We start from the raw sequence: 9,825 nt of genomic DNA, 5'->3' as shown, positions 1-9,825 counted from the left end.
AATCCTATGTTATCCACAAGTTTAATACTATTCAAGAAGGTCTTAACGAAAAGCCTGGTACCCTTCCTTTTATTCACGACTTCAAAACAAAATAATACTACATTTCTCGTTAATTGGCTAACTCAGATATACCTTTTATAACTCCTAGTGTATATCCCAGGCAATCATACCCCTCCTTACTTACACTATCCTGCCTCGTGCAGTATTGATAAGCTTTTGACGTTCTTTCCTTACATTTTCCGACAATTTGAAATCTTTGCACACAGCTAGCCCAGCCCTACTCCCCTACAAACAAGTATTCCCGGCGAGGTCGGTTCAACGACCCACCCACGGAGAGGGGTGCACCGTTCAGTGAAACCCAGACCCCGTGAGTAAGTTCTTAGACATGTGCTCGTTAACGTAGCCCACTACTTCCTTAACGTTCTAGCCCTCGGCTCACCGGAAATTAGTGAGACCCCAAAAGGCGCCTGGTTTGGCCTGTTCGTCACTGCCAGTGTCATTTGCGCAGCGGCTTCTCTTTGGCCACGCATCTGCAGCGGCGCCCTTTGTGTTTGTGCATTTTGTTTGTGTGTTTTGTTTGCACGTTTTGCTTTCGTACGCCTGCGGTTGCCGTGCTGCCCATGTCCCCCGCACCGTCTTCCTCTCCCTTTCTCTCGTTTCGCCATCTCCTTTTGTAGCCCACCCTTCCTTACTATACTAGTTTTCCCCGTTTTTTTCTTTTATTTCTATTTTTTTGCTTCCTTCCCCAATATTGTCCCTGTCTGCTCCCCGCACCCCCATCTTTATTTTTTATTTTTTTTCAATTTTTTGAACCGTTGTTGCTATTTGCGTGTTACACTCCTTTCTCCCTCCTCTTGAGCTCACAAACTTAAAACGTCCATCTGACACGAGACCACTACAGTCCTGAAGAAGACAGCCCCGCGGTCGAAACGTTGATAAATAAAAGTGTCTTTGTAGAAGTGCCCACTTCTCTTAAATCTTTATTCTGCGGAGCCAACGCAACCTACGTTCGCAACATTCTCTACAATGGCTCCTGCTCGCACTTCATCAAGACACGTCCTTTGGAAATTCCCCGTCGAGAGCCCAACTACCGCCATCATCGGGGACTCTCAAGTGAAATGTTTACATCAGCACTTTGATCCTGCAATCCCGCACACCCCAGCATTTATCTGCCAACCTGGTGCCAAAATTGAAGACATCCCCAACCTCCTGGATTGGGTACCACGAGGTGTGTCGGACGTCGTCCTTCACGTCGGAAGCAACGACGTCGCAATCATGGATGCCGCCACCGCCGCAGACCGGTACGTGCAACTAATACATCAAATCAGAATAGGAAGACCGGATATTATTAACATTTTTGCAACGCTCGTGCTTCCTCGGGCTCCAAACTTGCGAAGGAACTCAACCAACAGGCCTCAAGTGGTAAATATCAACCAGAAGGCCCAGACCTTTAATGCCCTTCTTGTCGACATCTGCCGACGAGAGCAGAACACCTTCTTCGTAGACCACCAAATGGAAATGTTCCACCATAGCACAGTTCTGTCTGCAGATGGCGTGCACCCCAGCTTCGGTGGAGTCTCGCTGCTGTCATGGAATATCTATAATTTACTCCTCCGAATTCGCCACCTCACATTGGGGTAATGGAGAGACTACGCGCCACAACATCCACAGCCTCGGCAGCAACAAAATTCGATGAGTACTCCAGAGCCTCGAACATTTGCACAAGTCGTAGGCCAAAAAGCTATTTCTACTAGACAAGCAGCAGCCAGCCGTCCAGACATCACCACCAGGCCACCACTCACCTCCCGTACATCGAGGGAATACTGCAGCGCAACACTAAAACAGCCACCCCAGACCACCAGTGGCACAGCAGCAGCACATTCCCCTACAGCAAGCACCTCAGCCGAGGCGAGCACATCAAACAAGCCATCGTGTCGAGAGGCAAGCCCGAAGAGAAGTATGCATCCGAGGCGGAAACCTGCCGTGGATTCTGCACCAGAACAGCAACCCATCACCTGCAGCCCGTCATATAAATGTGGACTGATCCCCAGCACCCCTGTTTCATCATATGGCCTCCGGAAGCGTTGTGGTTCCGCCCAGCGAGTGCGCCGGGACTGATACACAGGCCGCGTGAGTACTCCGCCTCCCTTGTTCTCATATCACCGGCAGCAATGTTTCAAATCTTCAGCTTTTCATAAATTACGAAAAATAATTGATAAGCGGCTTAGACATGACCTTCATGTTAAAACTTTAAAAACGTACCTTCGGGCTAATATCGTACCGAAAGGTCTACAAGTGAAGCTGATACCATCAATGAATAATCTATCAGAAGGAGACAAAAAGCAATGGAACGACATATTAAAATCAGCTTCCCTAGAGTTGCTCAAACTCACAATACGGCACTCTGAGAAAGCTTCGGTGATACTGGGAACAGAGGAGCGTCGGGCTCGGAATAATCTTCTTGTTTCCGCGCTGGAGGCTGAGGAACTAGAACGTTTCAAAACAAAAAAAAAAACTTCAGAAATTGGCATAATCAAAATTAGAAAATTTACACGGGACAAAGTTCCCCATGACGAATGGTTGAAAGAAGTACTAAGTGCGGTTGGATCAAATTCTCCCAACCCCGATATCGCTCAGTCAAAGGTCAGCCAAGGGCAAACACTCTCAAAACAGAGCCATCACAGTGTAGACAACATCACCAATCTATCTCTAACACCGCTCACAGAGTATGAGCGAGCCGTCCTATCTAGAGGGCTGACTTTTTGCCCCCGCACAGGCAAATTCAATGAATTCCAACTCCTGAAAGATCTTGACGACTTCGCCAGAAAACTTCGCCTGAGAGAATACTTCTTTGATAAGCCCGAAAGCTCCCACCAAAACATGGACTTCCACCCAGCAAACCAAAATTGGACTCCCAACATCGGGCGGGAAAAACACTTGGATATCTATATTAAGGCAGTTCAAAATGACATTGTTGAAAATTTTAAGAACCGCAGGTTAGGACCAGACAATCTTCCTAAAAGAGAACGTACTGCTCTCGAGGCGCTCAGCAACCGTACCGACATCGTCATAAAGCCAGCTGATAAGGGCGGAGGCATTGTTATCTTGAACAGGGATGACTATATAGCAGAAGGCATCCGACAGCTTTCTGACAACCATTTTTATAAACAACTGCATGGCGACCCCACCGACGAGCACTCAAAAGCTATATCTGACATTCTCCTCGACCTCACAAAACGCAATGAAATCTCCCCGAAACTATGCAAGGCACTCACGGCTACCCATCCTTCTCCTGGGCGTTTCTACATGCTCCCTAAATTACATAAAGCCGGTATTCCTGGACGGCCAATAATTTCAGGAATCGGCACTCTCACAGAACCAATATCAAAGTACATTGACACACTAATTAGGCACATTCCAGCCACACATCCATCCTACATCAAAGATACAAACCACTTTCTCCGCCAGATAAACAATATAACATTACCAGAAGGAGCCTTTCTTGTGACCATGGATGTAACATCTTTATACACAAACATTCCCCATGCCGACGGCATTGCAGCCCGTTTAGAATCTTATGAACAGCAGAAACCTCATGAATCTCCAAGCCCAAACGTGTTAGGAACACTAGCCAAAATTGTGATAGAATATAATAGCTTCGAATTTCATCTTCAATATTATCTGCAAGTAAGTGGCACCGCTATGAGGACAAGATTGGCCCCAAATTATGCCAATATCTTCATGCATCATATAGAGTCAAAATTTCTTTCTTGTCCAATTCAGCCGTACTTTTACAAGCGCTATTTGGATGATATTTTTATAATATGGACAAACACAGAACAACAGCTTATCCATTTCATTGACAGTTTCAACTCCGTGCACCCAAACACAAAGTTTACGCACACCTACTCAGCCAGTCAAATCAATTTTCTTGATGTTGACATTCCTTTGGACAAGGGGTCAGTTAGTAAAACCGTTTATAGAAAACCAACCGACTCACAAAAATATCTACATTTTCAAAGCGCCCATCCCCGTCACTGCAAAACCAGCATCCCTTATTCGCAGGCCCATCGTTTTCGAAGAATCTGCTCTAACGACCTAGACTTTCATGAAAACTCCGAACACATGCGCAACGTGCTCTTAACACAGCGCTATCCACGTTCCCTTATTGATGACGCCATAAGCAGAGCTTCAAATCTTAACCGTAGTCAAATACTCCAGGGGCACCAAATAGATAACCGAAATGATTACACTACAAACCTTATCCTCACATTTAACAGTAACTCACCGAACATAAACAGAATTCTTAATAAGCACTTTAACATTCTCCAGCAAAGTCAACGACTATCGAAAATATTTAGATGCGCACCCCGCGTGATTTACAGGCGCGCCAAAAACATTCAGAACCACCTAGTGCACTCCAAGGAACACAAAACGCCAAAATATGGATGCCAGCCCTGTGGTAAGGGTCGCTGCAAAGTTTGCAGGCACATGCAGACTACGTGTTCCGCAACTAGTACGAGGTCAGTTTTCCAGCATTCAATCAATGGTAACTTTGACTGCGACTCATCAAACATTATTTACCTTCTTGAATGCACTTTGTGTAACCAGCAATACATAGGACAGACAAACACTGCATTCCGCATTCGATTTAACAATCACCGGGCACACGCCAAGTCTCTTCCAAACCTTCCCCTATCCAAGCATGTAAACGCAGAAGGACACCCATTTGACCAACTAAAAGTAACAATTATTCAAGGGGGCTTCAAAAACAGGCGAGAACGTGAACAGCGTGAATCCTATTTTATCCACAAGTTTAATACTATTCAAGAAGGTCTTAACGAAAAGCCTGGTACCCTTTCTTTTATTCACGACCTCAAAACAAAATAATACTACATTTCTCGTTAATTGGCTAACTCAGATAAACCTTTTATAACTCCTTACTTACACTATCCTGCCTCGTGCAGTATTGATAAGCTTTTGACGTTCTTTCCTTACATTTACCGACAATTTGAAATCTTTGCACACAGCTAGCCCAGCCCTCCTGCCCTACAAACAAGTATTCCCGGCGAGGTCGGTTCAACGACCCACCCACGGAGAGGGGTGCACCGTTCAGTGAAACCCAGACCCCGTGAGTAAGTTCTTAGACATGTGCTCGTTAACGTAGCCCACTACTTCCTTAACGTTCTAGCCCTCGGCTCACCGGAAATTAGTGAGACCCCAAAAGGCGCCTGGTTTGGCCTGTTCGTCACTGCCAGTGTCATTTGCGCAGCGGCTCCTCTTTGGCCACGCATCTGCAGCGGCGCCCTTTGTGTTTGTGCGTTTTGTTTGTGTGTTTTGTTTGCACGTTTTGCTTTCGTACGCCTGCGGTTGCCGTGCTGCCCATGTCCCCCGCACCGTCTTCCTCTCCCTTTCTCTCGTTTCGCCATCTCCTTTTGTAGCCCACCCTTCCTTACTATACTAGTTTTCCCCCCTTTTTTTCTTCTATTTCTATTTTTTTGCTTCCTCCCCCAATATTGTCCCTGTCTGCTCCCCGCACCCCCATCTTTATTTTTTATTTTTTTTCAATTTTTTGAACCGTTGTTGCTATTTGCGTGTTACACTCCTTTCTCCCTCCTCTTGAGCTCACAAACTTAAAACGTCCATCTGACGCGAGACCACTACAGTCCTGAAGAAGACCGCACCGCGGTCGAAGCGTTGATAAATAAAAGTGTCTTTGTAGAAGTGCGCACTTCTCTTAAATCTTTATTCTGCGGAGCCAACGCAACCTACGTTCGCAACATTATATATATATATATATATATATATATATATTTATATAGCAGACAAGGCAAAGGAGATGAGGGACTCGTTTTTGACAAACTTCTGAAGGCAGCCAACAGTCACCGAAACCAAGGTGCAAAGGGGAATGTTTATTTTTTTTAATCTGTAGTGCTAATCACAGGGTTAATAATACTTAGATTAATCTATCGCTTAAATAAAATTACTAATAAAGCAGCAGAAAAAACAACCATGCCGCCGGTGGGATCCGATGAACCCACGACCTCCGAATATCGCGTCCGGTGCTCTTACCAACTGAGCACCTTGGTTTCGGTGACTGTTGGCTCCCTTCATAAGTATATGTATGTATGTATGTATGTATATATATATATATATATATATATATATATATATATATATATATATATATATATATATATATATATATATATATATATATATATATATATATATATATATATATAATGGTATCAGAGTGCTTATAAAATGGGAAAAAATGTATCAGAGCCTGTAGAGATACAGCAGGGGCTTAGGCAAGGATGTCCTCTGTCTCCTTTGTTGTTCATGTTGTACATGCAAGGGTTGGAGACCAAGCTAGAGAGGAGCGAACTAGGCTTCAACCTTTCTTTTTTCAAGCAAGAAGAATTGATTAAGCAGTCATTACCGGGACTAATATACGCCGATGATATAGTGGTAATGGCTGAGAGCAAGGAAGATTTACAGAAGTTGATAGACATATGTGGTACAGAGGGAGATAGATAAGGTTTCAGGTTTAGTACGGAAAAATCTGCAGTCATGATATTTAATGATGAGGTCGGCGAGCATAGAATACAGGGGTTCACGCTAGAAATAGTGGATGAGTACAAGTATCTTGGGGCGTGGATAAATAACGGTGCTGAGTATCGGACAGAGCACGAAAAATATGTAATGAATAAAGCTAGTAGGAATGCAGCTGTCATGTAAAATAGGGCACTGTGGACTTACAATAGGTATGAAGTGGTAAGAGGGATCCGGAAAGTGGTGATGGTTCCTAGCCTGACTTTCGGTAATGCGGTCCTGTGCATGAGACCAGATGTTCAAGCAAGGTTAGAAATTAAACAACGCGGCGTAGGGAGGCTAGCTTTGGGAGCACATGGCAATACTCCAAATCAGGGGGTACAGGGTGATATGGGATGGGCGTCGTTCGAGAGCAGAGAAGCTGGCAGAAATATAGCATTTGAGGAGCGATTGAGAAAAGGGGGGAAGAGCAGTGGGCTAGGAAAGTTTTCAGATACCTTTATATAAGAGATGCTGGTACGAAATGGAGAAAGCGAACTAGGAAATTGACAGCCAATATCTGGACAGAAGTAGGGGAGAAAATGAGCAATTATCAGTTAAGAAAAAGGTTAAAGAAACAGAGAGAGCTCTGTGGAAAACAGGGATGCTGACCAAATCAGCATTAGGAACATACAGGATTTTTAAACAGGAGTTTGCCAAAGAAAATATCTATGATAATTGTAGGGGAAGCTCTTTGTTGTTTGAGGCCAGGACGGGAGTTTTGCGGACTAAGACATATAGAGCCAGGTACCATGAGATAGACAGGTTGTACGTTGCGTGCGGAGAGGAGGAGGAAACGGCTGAACACTTGATACTTTTCTGTAAAGGGCTTCACCCTACAGTGCAAAGCAGCGGGGCTGATTTACCCAAGGCATTGGGGTTTAAGGACAGTGAAGGGAAAGTAGATTTTAAGCGGGTGGAAGTAACCAAGCGAAGGTTGTCTGATTGGTGGCTAAAATTAAGAGAAGAGTAAAATTTCATAAGTCAAGGCTAGGTGGCTTGAGCCACCGCCCGATTTAAAGGGTTCAGTCGTATCCATCCCTCCATCCATCCATCCATCCATCCATCCATCCATCCATCCATCCATCCATCCATCCATCCATCCATCCATCCATCCATCCATCCATCCATCCATCCATCCATCCATCCATCCATCCATCCATCCATCCATCCATCCATCCATCCATCCATCCATCCACCCACCCATCCATCCATCCATCCATCCATCCATCCATCCATCCATCCATCCATCCATCCATCCATCCATCCATCCATCCATCCATCCATCCATCCATCCATCCATCCATCCATCCATCCATCCATCCATCCATCCATCCATCCATCCATCCATCCATCCATCCATCCATCCATCCATCCATCCATCCATCGATTTCGGCTTTATTGGCTCGGAGACTGTGATGCGCGGCTTTCTATCATGCTGTTTCATTCCTTTTTCGGGCTATTAGCAAAAAAGTTTAGTTCGTTAACGACAAAAAACATGTTTTTAGATGTCTCAGAGTGCCGCAAATGCTTAAAAAGTCTAAGCTGACTTCCTGAAAGAGGATCATCAGTTTCGATTTCGAAATCTAAAAGCGTGCTGTGCACCCCGTTCTATCATGCCGTTAGGCCCTTTTGTCTGCGGCATAACCAGTAACTTTTGGACGGTTTGCAACAAAAGGAACATGTTCGAAAAATTCATAATGCAACAAGTGCTTGAAGTGGCGAGAAATGCCGCAAAATAAGTATTCACACTGCATGATGCATGGTTGTATATTGTACTGCTGCCAATGGCAAAAAATCAATAACTACTTTGGACAAGGAAAAAGGGAAAATAATCGATGAGATAGAATAAGGACAGGAGGAAGTCCGGAATTACCTGAGCTCTCAACTGTAGCCAGGTGACAAATAGCAAAGGAGGACTGCATATCGCGCTCAATGAATGGAAGCCGGAGACGTCGCGGTAACTTGCCTGGGGAGTCGCTGGCCCGCAGGGGGCACATCCCTCATATCTAATGCTCTTAGAACTTTGAGAAGCCCGCGTCTTTTGCAGTCTGGCTGCGGAGTATTGCGAGAGATGTTTCGATCGGGTGAAGCAGATCTTGGAAGGCCCAGCCTGCGCTGTTTCTGGTTATTTTTCCGACGAGCCTTCGCTGAACGGTACCTCCTTGAATAACGTTGACAGATTTCAAATAAAGCCATGCTCTTGTTTCATTTTTTTTCACAAGAAACACAGCTCACTAGGTTCCTTTGTGATGCACACGCGCACACTGCAGTGACTTTTGGAGTAACACAGCAGGCCTGAGTGACCGGATTTCTCCAAATGACAAGCACGTGCGTTGATGAAATGACAACTGGAACAAGGGGAGTATCAGACATGGCGAGCGACTTGTGAATATTTTAAAAAAACTGTGCTTGAGGGCACAGACACGTGCGCACTTACAAGGAAACATGGCATGCGTCAGTGCGATGAAGGCGGTGGAAATCGTTTCTTACTGCAGTTTCAAGAATTTTCGGGAAGAGGTTTCTTGTTGTACATCTTTGCAGCTGCGCTTTTGTCTGTTATGTCAATTGCATGGTTTGTTAGCAATGGTTTGATGAACTTCTTGCATATAATATGCAGTAGTGCTTCCCTGTGGCCGCTTTCTTTGTTCTCGCAGGTCAGGACAGGCAAACCCGTGATTGTATTCATACTATAGAGCAAGCATGTGTCCAGTGGCCTTTGAAGATGCGTTCGGTCTTTGATCATGATATCGACGAACTTCTTGAAGCCCTGTAACATTCTTAGGAGCGCTGACGTCGGGTAAGAGTCCACCCTTGTCTTGGTGGGCAGTCAGACTGTCTACAGCAGCATTTCCTTTGGGTTTTTGCACCAAAGCCACACAGCTGTCACATTCGACCTTCTCGGAAACCACACGAGCTATGTAGCCCCCAATAAGGCTGATAGCTGCCATTTCCGGAGTCGACAGTAAAGGCTGCGACAACATACACATGTCTTGGAGTGCATTTGTATCCAGTTCTATAGTTTCGTTTTCAGCAGCAGTGGCGGCCCCAGCTTCAGTTTAATTGTCACTGGCACAGGATGAGACAAAGGAAGTGGAGCTTCTGACGTTGCTGTTCTCTGAGGCTGCAACAATGTCTTTACGTAGCAATTTCTCCAACCCGCTCACAACACTTCTCACATCTAGCATGTCATTACATCCTGCTGAACGCCGCAGAGAGCCGAAGAGA

Source organism: Amblyomma americanum, chromosome 3 (genome assembly GCF_052857255.1).
Source record: "Amblyomma americanum isolate KBUSLIRL-KWMA chromosome 3, ASM5285725v1, whole genome shotgun sequence".
Taxonomy (NCBI): Eukaryota; Metazoa; Arthropoda; class Arachnida; order Ixodida; family Ixodidae; genus Amblyomma; species Amblyomma americanum.
Note: the sequence above shows the minus strand (reverse complement) of the source record.